This window comes from Lynx canadensis, chromosome A2 (assembly GCF_007474595.2).
Source record: "Lynx canadensis isolate LIC74 chromosome A2, mLynCan4.pri.v2, whole genome shotgun sequence".
Lineage (NCBI taxonomy): Eukaryota > Metazoa > Chordata > Mammalia > Carnivora > Felidae > Lynx > Lynx canadensis.
Genome location: NC_044304.2, coordinates 73,639,324 through 73,652,731, shown reverse-complemented (window position 1 = coordinate 73,652,731; position 13,408 = coordinate 73,639,324). Strand labels below are relative to the sequence as shown.

Below are 13,408 nucleotides of genomic sequence, written 5' to 3'. Positions count from 1 at the left end.
TCAAAACATTCCATCAGTTTCTATTGCCATCCCAGATATGTTGTGTCCTTGTAAACCAAAACTTTTGGTGTATGATACATTAGGAATAGTGTAGGTTGGGATTTCATAGACCTGTATTTGAATTTTAGCTTAGCCATTTATTAGTTGTGTGACCTTGGACATGCTACATAATTTTGGGGGCTCATTTACACGGTCTATTACAAAAATCTAAACAAAGAAAATTCCTATCTACTTTCCAGTGTTAATTGTATCTAACATAAAGCCTTGGACATTTTCAACCCTTTAATAAGTGTTTGTTTCACTTCTGTGTCACCAGCTTATCAGCTACTCTGACACTTCTGTATAGCAGGACATTTTTTTCCAGGAAGTTAGACTTCCCTGTCAACACACCTTTATAGAGGCTGTGGTCAAATGCCTGTGGGTTTGGAAAGTATCTGTCATTGTATAAGTCTCTGAAGTCAGATGCAAAATTTTGTATGTTTACTGATTTTAAAGGGTCCAGGGCTCCTTGTGCAGTCATTAAAGAAAAACTGAAGTCTCTAGAGGCTAGTAGTATGTGGCACAACCTAGGACCGCTGACTCATTGCTAGTCTTCTTTCTGCCATAAGTTACCAGGGGCTTTGATTATGTTTAAAAAATACTTTGAAAGTAGGAAGTGAGAAAAAAAATTAACATACAATTTATTTTACCAATAAGTTTTCTATTGCCTTAGTAAGTATTTTTTGCCTCTTCTCACAGTTAACTCATTTATTCAACAAATATTAAGTATCTATTATGTGTTGTGTACTATATAAAATAATGGAGATGTAACAAACAGGAAACAAAGAAAAATTCCCTGCCCCCATGAATCTTCTATTCTACCCAGGGGAGTCCTAAATAATGTGAAGGAATGAGCCATGTGTTTCCCTTCTAGTAGTAGAAGGACTGGTAAGATAACTTAGGACCTTACATTTCATTGTAAGACTGTTATTGTTATTCAGAGTAACATGGAAATTCTTCTCAGGAGTAGATACATTTTGAGGGTAGAGCTTACAGATTTGCCAGGAGATCAGATGTGGGCTATGAAAGAGGAGGCAAAAATGACTCGTTATGGCCTGAGCAACTCAAAGAATGGGTTTGCTGTTTACTAAGATAAAGGAAAAACTGAGAGAGAGGCAGGTTGAGGTAGGTGAAATTAGGAGTTTAGTTTTGGACGGTTTGGAATTGGGACAGTTAAATTTGGAATGCAACCAGCTGAAGCTGTCAGAGGCAGCTGAATGGGAGTCTGGCCTTCAGGAGAGAGATGAAATCTGGAGGTATAAAGTTGGGTGGCATCTCTTATCGAAGTATACTGAGTGAGGTTATGAAGGAATGAACGTAGACAGAAAAAAGAGGTTCAAGTTGAACCCTGAGGTCCACCACACTTAGAACAAAGGGTATCGAAAGGGAGCGCCATAGAGATTTGAGGAAAGCCAAGTGATTATGGTGTCCTGGAAATCAAACACAGTATTTTAAGAAAAAGGGAATGATCATCTGGGTCATCTATAATGAAGGTTGAGAATTGACGATTTGACTTAACAGTGTGAAGATAATCCAGGATCTTAACAAAAGCCTGATTAAGAGGGGAGGAGGAGAGGACCAAATTTAGACACACTGAGCTGGAGAAATGGAAGCAGGATTGAGAGTTTTTGTTTTGTCTTTTAAGATAGTTGAAATAACGTGTATATTCAGTAAAGAGGAACAAAATTGATGCATTGGTTGGGGGGCCAGGACTTTGTGGAGCAATATATGGAGTCGGCTAGAGGGAACGGAATCTGCTGCCTGAGTTGGAAACATTGGTCTTACTAGTTTTCATTTATAGCAGGTTGGCAAGCCACAGCTCTGGAGCCAAATTCAGCTTACCGACTGTTTTTTTAAAAGAAAGTTTTGTTGGAATGCAGCTGTGCCCATTTATTTAGATGTTGTCTATGGCTGCTTTCTAGCTGTAGCCATAGGATTGCATGGTTGCTGCAGAGAAGCCTAAGATATTTGCTATCTGGCTGTTTGCAGAAGGGGTTTGTCAACCCTAGACTTATAGTAACTGAAAGAGGAGATGAAATATGAGTGGGAGAAGGGAAGTAGAAGGCAAATCTAAGGAACTGAATATTTTGTAAATATCCGGTCTGGTTTAGGTCAGACCGGATAGGAAATCAGAACTTTGAATTTAGAGCAAAATGGGTTATAGCCTAGGTGCTTTTTCCTAAGGTGGGTTCTTAGAAGGACTCTGCTCTCCAAAGGTGTAAGCTAACTATATAGCCTGCTACTGCTGTGTTAGAAATTGTCACGATCTTATTGGCTTAAAACAACAAACATTTATTATCTCACAGTTTCTGTGGGTCAGGAATCAGAAGCAGCTTAGCTGTGTGGTTCTGACTCAGTCTCTCATGAAGCTACAATCAAGGTGTCAGCCAGAACTCCTGTCATCTGAGACTGGGCTAGGTCTAGAAGGCTGGCTTCCTGTCTCACTCGTGGTTGTTAGCAGGAGGCTTCGGTTCCTTGCCACATGGACTTCTGTCCACAGGACTACTCACAACATGGTTCCCCCCAAAGGGAGTGAGGAGAGAGAGTGTCCAGGACAGAAACCTTAGTCTTTTATAACCTAATCCTAGAAGTGACATGCCGTCACTTCCACTGTATTGTAATGGTCAAACAGGTCAGCCCTGGTACATCACAGGAAGACACTACAGAAGGGTGTGAATACCAGGAGGTGGAGAATGTTGGGAGACATCTTGGAGGCTAACTACACAGACTCACTTGAATGTCTACAAAATTGTGTGTTACGTTGTGTACTTCCAGCTTTGCCGGGCGGTGACCAATGTTTTTGTAACTGTCCACGGCAGCAATTAGTGACAGTTTGATTATATTAAAGCCCCACCACAAAAACACTGTTTAAATATATTTTTCTTTTTTCCTAAGCTTTTTCTTTTCTGATCACAAAAGTAACATGGCAGAACACTGGAATTCAGATAAGTAAAAAGCCCTGGAAATTACACATTTCTCATGTGCTGCCCCTGTTTAGAGTTCTCTTTCTGAAATTTTATTTTGCAGTCTGATGTTTTTCCTGTTTCTACTAATACATAATCTGTTTCAAGAGTTCATACACGAGGGACGCCTGGGTGGCTCAGTCGGTTAAGCGTCCGACTTCAGCTCAGTTTGTGACCTTGCAGTTTGTGAGTTCGAGCCCCGCGTCAGGCTTTGTGCTGACAGCTCAGAGCCTGGAGTCTGCTTCAGATTCTGTGTCTCCCCCTCTCTCTGCCCTGCCCATGCTCATGCTCTGTCTCTCTCTGTCCCTCAATAATAAATAAATGTTAAATAAATAAATAAAATAAAAGTTCATACATGAATATTATTTGTAAGCTGCTTTCACAGATTTTGTGAACATATTCCAGGACCATTCAGTACTCAGCATCATTTTTATGATTGTTTTATAATCCCATTTTGTGGCTATCCATAATTTAATTCTTCACTTAATTATTATGGATGTTACAGTAAATATCCTTGTCATTAATTTCTCTGTGCACAACCATGATTATTATGATAGCCTTTTTTTTCAAATATCAGTTCTTACTAATGATTCACATACAAATTCAAGAAAAGTAATAACTGCAGGTATAAAGTGTATTCTATTTGTATTTGTTTTTAAAAATTTTTTTTTTCAACGTTTATTTATTTTTGGGACAGAGAGAGACAGAGCATGAACGGGGGAGGGGCAGAGAGAGAGGGAGACACAGAATCGGAAACAGGCTCCAGGCTCTGAGCCATCAGCCCAGAGCCTGACGCGGGGCTCGAACTCACGAACCGCGAGATCGTGACCTGGCTGAAGTCGGACGCTTAACCGACTGCGCCACCCAGGCGCCCCTGTATTTGTTTTTAAATAGGGCCATGGTGAGGCTTCTGTGTTGAGGATCTGTAGAACCTTATTAGGTTCTCAAAAAGGACTGGGATATTCACGTCCTTGGTTAATTTGCAAAAATAGGTCAGTGAGCATAAACTTATCTTACATAAACCTCTTGGGTTGGATATATGAACATAACACATCTACTGCCCCCCAAACTCCTAAATCTTATAATACATATATAAGGTAAGAAACAAAAAATGTTTGTAGAAATTTGCCACTTGCTGTAGTGATCTTAGTAAGTGACCTTATTATCAGAAGATTGAATTGCTTTAGGTCAGATGTTATGTAACATTGACATGATTGTATTAATCTATTAAAATTGCATGAAGTGTCTGCTAAATTTAGAATTATTTCTGACTATTCCATTTTTTTTTTTTTCGGAGGCTTTTTTTGAACATTAGTCTTGGGGAAACTAACTTAGCTTCAGAGACCAGGGTTTAATTTGTCCATAATGCATAACACATTGCAATTACAAGTAATACAATATAGCATTATCAGATGTGGGAGCAGCGCGACTCTGTTGCCTGTGCCGACTCTCCTTTAGCAGTTCTTCCATAGCCGTTCTGTCCATAGCAGTTCTTTACTGGAGTTCCTGTTCTTCTGGGGGAATGTCTCAGGATTTTACCACTACCAATTACTTTGTTCTCCAAAGTCATTTTCTAGAGTTTAGTTTCTTTTTTGAAAGTGTATGTACCAGTTATTTGTTGTTAGATACTGGGATTACAGACCTGGCGGGGGGCGGGGGGGGGGAGCTCTTTGCTGTTGAAAAGCCCCTGATAGTTAGTGTGGTGAGATGCATTGATAGACCTTTTGTCCAGAATGCTCTGGAACCACCAAGGAAGTAGCCACTCAGGCCCAGAGAGCAGTTGGAAGGCTGGAAATGCTGCACAGAAGAGGTTCTGTGTAAACAGCTTTCTTTACCCTTATGCACACATTTCACATCACCCTGTTAGGCCACAATGTTTTCATTGAAAATGTTTTGATCAAGTTGTATGGATCAAGAACTTTTCTCACCACTGATTTAATATGGTATCAAGTATGCGTTAAATTGGTCATCTCAGAAATAGCTGAAAAGTACATTTATAGAATAAGAAGCAATTTAAATTTAATTATCTCAATCTCTACCACCTTCTTTCCTGATCTGTTTGATTCTTTTTCCTGGGAGCTTATAGACAGTTTTGTTTGTTTGTTTAAGAGAGAGAAAGCATGGAGGACAGGACAGAGAGAGAGAGAGAGAGAGAGAGAGAGAGAGAGAGAGAGAATCTTAAGCAGGCTCCACAGTCAGCTCAGAGCCCAGTGCGGGGCTTAGTCCCATGACCCTGGGATCATGACCTGAGCCAAAATCAAGAGTTGGACATTCAGTTGACTGAGCCACCCAGGCACCTCCATTCACTTTTTACCAGAAAAAATCATTAGAACCTGCCAGTGAGCCAGAATTTGCCTTTGTCTTTTCCTCAGTATTTTGTTTTAAATTCGAAACATTTCTCCCATCTTTCTTTCTTTCTTTCTTTCTTTCTTTCTTTCTTTCTTTCTTTCCTTTCCTTTGTACTCTCTATACCCAACATGAGACTCGATCTTACAACCCTGAGATCAAGAGTCGCATGCTCTACCCACTGAGCCAGCCAGGTGCCTCTCATTTTCTTTTTGAAAGGGGAAAAATATTTTTTAAAATTATAAACTCAATCCATGAGACATATCTCAAAGGATGTAATACTTTTCTTCATTTATCAGTGAAAGAAGTTAGAAATTAGCTTAAAAAAAAAAAAGCTCAGCAAATGGCAGACAAATCTCCTTGGAAGTCACAGTCCCATGTAAAGTGCATCCCAGAAAAGAGGAGGGGCAGATCAGGTAGCTCCTGCTTTTATGGGTTTCATCAAATACTGGACCTACTCAAGGGGAGGCAGAAGAGTCACCTCTCAAAAAGGAGTGTGTTACCTGATGAGGCCATTACTACACACCTCCTAAGAGCACCAGTGGGGTGGTGGGGGCTGGGGTTGGGGACGTGTTTTCTAAACTAGATCTAGGAAGTGGAATGTGGAATCAGTTTTGTCCTGTTCCCCTTAAGGGCTGTCCACTGGTTAATGACACTTTTTTTTAAAGACTAAATAAAACAAAGCAAGCACACACCCTAAAAATGGAAAATAAAAAATACCACCAAGATGTCCCCAATTACTCTCCAGAGTGGAACCGGGGAGAAGCTTCAGCAACCCGAATTGGTTGTTACAGAGTCATCACAAGCGGGCCTCTCTCTTAAACAACAATGAAAACTTTTTTTTTTTTTTTTTGGAAACAACAGAAAAAAACTAGTACTGATCACTTTTCTGACAATACAGAATCACTCAATTAACTAGTATCAGGGGAGGCAAGGAGGCCATACCTATGGGCCTTGTCTCACACCAGCGCATGTGGGTTAAGTGCAGGGCATTTGTCATTATTGGAAAGACAAATTTTAATTTTTCATCTTTAGTTTGATTTAAACATTGCTTTTAGTACGATGCTGACACCAGCTGCGCAGAAAGGGCTCTGGAGAGAGGTTCATAGCAGCATACACCTGCGGGTTTTCTGGTTCTGGCTGTGGGCCCTCCAGTATTGCTTCCTCAAACACGTTCATTCCATAGGCATTGCTGTATGAGTTCGGAGCACTCCATATACTCGATAGCCTGCGAGCAGTCTCTGCAGTGGTAGGCCTCTCTGATTCTTAAAGTTCCTCAGTAGTGGAGGGGTCATCTCTGAGATCAGTTTGGATCCCAGCAAGCAAGAAAGGAGTCTTTGCACAGTGGTGAATTATCTCAGGCACCCACTTTTCTTTCATGTTTTGAGTGAGGACAGAGAAAAGAGTGAGAAACAGACTAGAGATACATGTGTTTGTGGATAACTCAATGGTCATAATCTGTTATAATCCTCTTGCCCTGCTATATCAAAAAGTCCAAGAATATATGGCTCTCCACCAACCATAACTATGACTGCATAGTTGTCAAAAACAATTGGTACATGTTCAGATGGAAGTGTGTCCGGTAGGGTATCAGGAGACACATTTTACCAGTGGCACCATCACCCACAACAGTGCACTTACTTGTCTGCCATGCTGAGACAGTTTTGCATCTATTTTGAATATTCAGATTCCACGTTGACTTCAGCTTCTCCACTGGGACCTTTCTATCCTTTCATTTTCTTAACATTTATCTTTTGAAGGCAGAAAATACGTTTTTAAAAACTGATTTTATTTGAATATAGTTGGCACAATGTTACATTAGTTTCAGGTATAATATAGTGATTCAATAAGTCTATATATTATGCTGTGCTCACCACAAATATAGTTGCCATCTGTCACCATTATGGAATGAATAAATCATAGGAATAAAAGGCACATTGTAGGGAATGTAGTCGATGATTGTAATTGTTTATTTAACTGTCTTTTAAAGAACAGAAGTTTTTAACTTTGAGGTAGTCCAGTTTATCAGTTTGTTCTTATGTGGATTTTGCTTTTGGCATTCTAGCTAAGAAATCATTACTTAACTCAAGGTCATATGCCTTATCCAAGGTCATATGCCTAACTCTGCTTTCTTCTAGAAGTTTTGCAATATGGATCTCAGTTCATTTTTTTGCATATGGATATCTTAATTGTTCCAATATCATTGTTGAAAAGACTATCCTAGGGCACCTGGATGGCTCAGTTAAGCATCCAACTCTTGATCTCAGCTCAGGTCTTGATCTCAGGGTTGTGAGTTCAAGCCCCACATTGGGCTCCAAGCTGGGCATGGAGCATACTTAAAAAAAAACCAAAAAACAAAACCACAAAACTGTCGTTTCTTTATTGCATTGCCTTTTACACCTTTGTCAACAGGTGTCAAAAACTGTAAACAACCCAGATGTCCACCAATAGATGAATGGATAAACGAATTGTAGTAACGCTGTATACTGGACTACTGTGCAGCAGTAAAAGGAAAAGAGCTACTGATACAGGCAACAACAGGGATGTATCTCAAAATTACATGGAGTGAAAGAAGCCTGATGGAGTTCATACTGCATAATTCTAGAAACTATACAAAATGCTAATTAATTTATATAGAAAACAGAGCAATGTATTAAGGGGTGTGGCAATGCTAGGGGGGATTACGGTTGGTCATATTTAAATATGTGCAGTTTATTATATGTTATACCTCAATAAAGCTGTTACACATAAAATTCTAAAAATTTTATAGAATAACAGTAGTTAAACTTGATCACTAAAATTTTTCTTTTCCTACTTGTTAATCTTTTCTTCATACTATAATCCCTGTTTTATTGTTTTATTTAAAAAATGATAAGTAGATCTGGACATAGTATTCAGAACATGTGATCATTGTAAACTCGCTTCAGCTATATCTTTTGCTTCAAGTCCTGTGTCATGCCAGTTCCTACAGGGCCTATTAATCTTTCCTCGGTATCATTGTTCAACTACCTACGACCTACTTTGTTATTGTTTAATCCATACTCCCCCCTCACCCAAACTCTCCCAAATGTCCACACATACTTCACTAGTAGAAATTGGAAAATACATAGGATTAAGATATATAAAGTTTGAGGGGAGAAGCATAAAAAAGGGATCAGGGGCACATGGTATAAGGAGACAATGTTATAGAATTTAGATTTCAACCTAAGAGCACTTACGGAGTCTTTGAAGAATTTTAGCTAAGCCATGTCAAACTAATTTCACTTTTTATTGTGATAGGTTATAGTTACATAAAAAGGCAGACATTATTAACAATAAGGGGTGTTGAGTCCCTTTGGTATTTTAGTTAATACATAATTTTTGGGGTGGCAGGGTCAAAACTCTTATTCCAAGATCTTAAATTTATTCCCAAGCTTTATACATTATAATTACATCCTTTCAACTGAAATAGAACTAGTAATTCAAAGTTCAGAACTACCTGAAGTTTCCTGTTTCTGCTTCTTGGGTTTATGTGAATGACAACTATATTTAGGCTTAAGAATTTAGTCTACTGGAACTAAATACAGGCTTCATCTATTCATCCTTGCTGGTTTTCAGTAGGAAATCTTGTAAAATGGCCTGTAAGAGGTTTTACTATTTTATTTTTCTTCCTTTCAAGCCTTTTGAGTCAAGGTTCACTAATTTGGAATTAGTTATGACTCTCTGTAAGGCACTATTGATTCTTGATATCATCTCCTGATAGCAAGAGATGGCAAGAACCCAGAAAGAAAGAAATGTGATTTCTGAGCAGCAGCCAGTTATCTGGAAACAGGATCCTTTGTTGTTAAAGAGGGTTTACTGGAACAAGTTTCTGTGTCATCATACAGCACCGGCCACTGCCTAACCCAGACCATGTTTTTCAACACCTGGCATAACATGAAATTTCTAGATCACATGAGACCAGTCCTTCAGGAGGTTACTTGAACTCAGTCATCCAGTATGATGGATTGGTGACTGTGGAAGCCTGTAAGTGGGTACCAGTTACTAATAAACATGCTCAGCCCATCCCTTGAGTTGAACTCCGGGTTTTGGGATAGAGCAAAAGAATGAGGATATAGGATACTGGCTTCTAAAGTCGTTTGTGAGTACACAGTGATTGCACGCCTGCTCTAACTGCACTGGCACAGATACGTAGATTCTGCGGGATCATACCGTCCTGGGTCAGTTCCTAGTTTTAACTCTACCACAACTTTCTGTGGAATTTCTTGCAAGTGACTTAACTCTTCTCTAGCCCTTATTTCCTTTTATGAAAAATGAGAGGATTAAGAATATTTTAAGACTTCCATCTGTGGTTCTTCAGTTGCATTATGTTTATTTGATTTAAAAAACATCTTGCAGTGAAACTTGTAGGTAAAAATGAAAATAATTTGTTAAAATCCTATCACGTGTAAAATTGGAAGAAAGAGGCTAGTATACTGAAGGGGATATTTTACTGGATGAGATCCCTGGGTAAATCTCACTTTCTGTGGGGCCTGGACCTTCCGAATGTTATCTCTTTGAGCATCAAATTGTCATCTGTGCTGAAGCCTGTAACCTTAAGTGATAATGAGCTGCAACACCTTTGCTTCTAACGCCTATTTTGCATTTAGGTGCACATGTTTAATGTTTTAATTTTATTTTTTTTTTAATTTTTTTTTCAATGTTTATTTATTTTTGGGACAGAGAGAGAGACAGAGCACGAACGGGCGAGGGGCAGAGAGAGAGGGAGACACAGAATCGGAAACAGGCTCCAGGCTCCGAGCCATCAGCCCAGAGCCTGACGCGGGGCTCGAACTCCCGGACCGCGAGATCGTGACCTGGCTGAAGTCGGACGCTTAACCGACTGCGCCACCCAGGCGCCCCAATGTTTTAATTTTAAATGTATGGTTGGCTTTTGGTGATACAGTTTGAAGAGATTGAAAGCTTACCTGTGTGTGGGTCTACTTCCCAGCCTATGATTCCCAACCGTTCCTGATGAGCCATGACTATCCCCAATGAGCCCCTGATACCCACTGTCATTCACCGTCCACCCACTCCTGCTTAGAGTAATTTGACATACACTCTGTTCCATGTTCTGCCTGTTAGACGTATTGGAAATGACCAAGGAGTCTTGTCCCTTTCCTTGGCCACATAGGCAGTTGCTGTATGTGGGACTTGTTTTATTTATTTAATTTAATTTCTTAACTTTAGAGAGAGAGTATGAGCTCAAGAGAGGGGCAGAGGGAGAAAGAGAATCTTAAGAAGGCTCCATGCTCAGCACGGAGCCTGACATGGGGCTCGATCCCATAACACTGGGATCGTGACCTGCGCCAGATCAAGAGTTGGATGCTCAACCAACTGAGCCACCCAGGTGTCCCAGGGACTTGTTTTAAATTACTGTTGTCTGGTCTTTTCTGCCTCCATCGATCCATCGAGAACCCCAGTGGTCTTTATTCCAAATACAATGATGATTTGCCCTGTGGTATCATCCCTGACTCACCTCCTCCCCTTCTCAACTGCCTCTCTTTCCCCCTCACTTCCCCACACAAAGTCTGGGATGTCTTTGCCCACTTCTTGGCTAGTGTTATAAAACTGGCAACAACAGGTGCACAAAACTTAGTGCCTGGTACAAAGTAGTATGTTCGGTAAATGTTAGCTGTTTTTAGTCTTAGGCCACTGTCTATTGAATGAGTCATGAGGTGCCTGCCTGGCTCAGTCAGTTAAGCATCCGACTTTGGCTTGACTCATGATCTCGCGGTTCGTGAGTTCGAGCCTCACGTTGGGCTCTGTGCTGACAGCTCAGAGCCTGGAGCCAGCTTTGGATTCTGTGTCTCCCTCTCTCTCTGCCCTTCCCCACTCGCATTCTGTCTCAAAAATAAATAAACATTAAAAAAATTTTTAAATAAAGTTTATTTTAAAAAATAATAAAATAAATGAATCATGAAATTGCTGATTTCTAAGTAAAAGAAGAAATCTAATGTTGGCAGTTTTATATAGTTCAACCTTATGATAATATGGAGTGATGATTCTTAACCAAGATACAAATTAGAATGATCAGGTCAGCCTTTTACAATATACACTGTCCATATCCTAGCTCGTTCAGTGAGGATCTTCATGCATGGGTCCTGGGTAAGTGCATTTTTCAAAAGTTCCCCAGATGACTCTAGCGCATACACCTACTAAAACACCTGTGAGAGAATCTTCCCTTCAGGTTGTTTTTCTTTTAATGTACAAGTTCTTTTATACAGACCGGTATGTTTTTCATATAGTCAATTATATAGTCATGAACTGAAACTTTATTTTCATGACTCAACAAATTAGTCATTTTTAACTGTAAGATATGATCAAATCTCAAATTAAGATTTATCAGTACTCAATCTTTGGAAGGAAAATCTAGGTGCTAAAGGATGTTTTCATGATTTTCAAGGAATTTCCAAGTCTTTTTTTCTTTTTTTTTTTAAAATTATGGTTCTTTATTTTTGAGAGGCAGAGAGAGACAGAGCATGAGTTGGGGAGGGGCAGAGAGAGACGGAGACACAGAATTCGAAGCAGGCTCCAGGCTCTGAGCTGTCAGCCCAGAGCCCGACACGGGGCTCGAACCCACGAACCGTGAGATCATGACCTGAGCCGAAGTCGGATGCTTAACCACCTGAGCCACCCAGGCGCCCCAACTAAGTAGAATTTAAATAAAAATAAAAATAAATAAAGCCTTGAGTAACATACACAAAGAAAGAAATAAACATAAGCTTGGTCTATTTTCTATATTCGTTGTTAGAGGTTTTTTTTTTTTTAATTTTTTTTTTAATGTTTATTTAATCTTGAGAGAGAGAGACAGAGCATGAGCAAGGGAGGGGCAGAGAGAGAGGAAGACACAGAATCTGAAACAGGCTCTAGGCTCTGAGCTGTCAGCACAGAGCCCGACGTGGGGCTCGAACTCACAAACCGTGAGATCATGACCCAAGCCGAAATTGGACACTCAACCTACTGAGCCATTCAGGTGCCCCACGTTGTTAGAGTTTTTAATTAAAAAGCGTGATATTTCCTGTCATTTTGCTGTGCCATACGTCTACAGTAAACCACACAGAGTACGTACCAAACGCTTAATGTGAATGGATGGATGTGTGATGCCGCACACAAGAGCAAGTCAGAATTTCAAAGGTTACTAGTTCGTGTTTTCTTTCTTTCTCTGTTTTGAATGGCTCCCTGTTGCTATTTAAAAAGAACTGGCAACTTTAGCCTCTACTACAAAGCTGTCATCATCAAGACAGCATGGTATTGGCACAAAAACAGACACATAGACCAATGGAATAGAATAGAAACCCCAGAACTAGACCCACAAACGTATGGCCAACTCATCTTTGACAAAGCAGGAAAGAACATCCAATGGAAAAAAGACAGTCTCTTTAACAAATGGTGCTGGGAGAACTGGACAGCAACATGCAGAAAGTTGAAACTAGACCACTTTCTCACACCATTCACAAAAATCAACTCAAAATGGATAAAGGACCTGAATGTGAGACAGGAAACCATCAAAACCTTAGAGGAGAAAGCAGGAAAAGACCTCTCTGACCTCAGCCGTAGCAATCTCTTACTCGACACATCCCCAAGGGCAAGGGAATTAAAAGCAAAAGTGAATTACTGGGACCTTATGAAGATAAAAAGCTTCTGCACAGCAAAGGAAACAACCAACAAAACTAAAAGGCAACCAACGGAATGGGAAAAGATTTGCAAATGACATATCGGACAAAGGGCTAGTATCCAAAATCTATAAAGAGCTCACCAAACTCCACACCCGAAAAACAAATAACCCAGTGAAGAAATGGGCAGAAAACATGAATAGACACTTCTCTAAAGAAGACATCCGGATGGCCAACAGGCACATGAAAAGATGTTCAACGTCGCTCCTTATCAGGGAAATACAAATCAAAACCACACTCAGATATCACCTCACGCCAGTCAGAGTGGCCAAAATGAACAAATCAGGAGACTATAGATGCTGGAGAGGATGTGGAGAAACGGGAACCCTCTTGCACTGTTGGTGGGAATGCAAATTGGTGCAGCCG

At 40.1% G+C, this 13,408-nt stretch overlaps 1 protein-coding gene and 1 pseudogene across 2 annotated transcripts in view; one reads left to right on the top strand and one right to left on the bottom strand.

Annotated features, from left to right (window-relative positions):
- The window catches only part of RALA (RAS like proto-oncogene A), a 74,258-nt gene that overhangs the window by 25,922 nt on the left and 34,928 nt on the right, over positions 1-13,408 (top strand). The gene's annotated exons all lie outside the window — the stretch shown is intronic.
- LOC115501471 lies at positions 6,452-10,349 on the bottom strand (annotated as a pseudogene).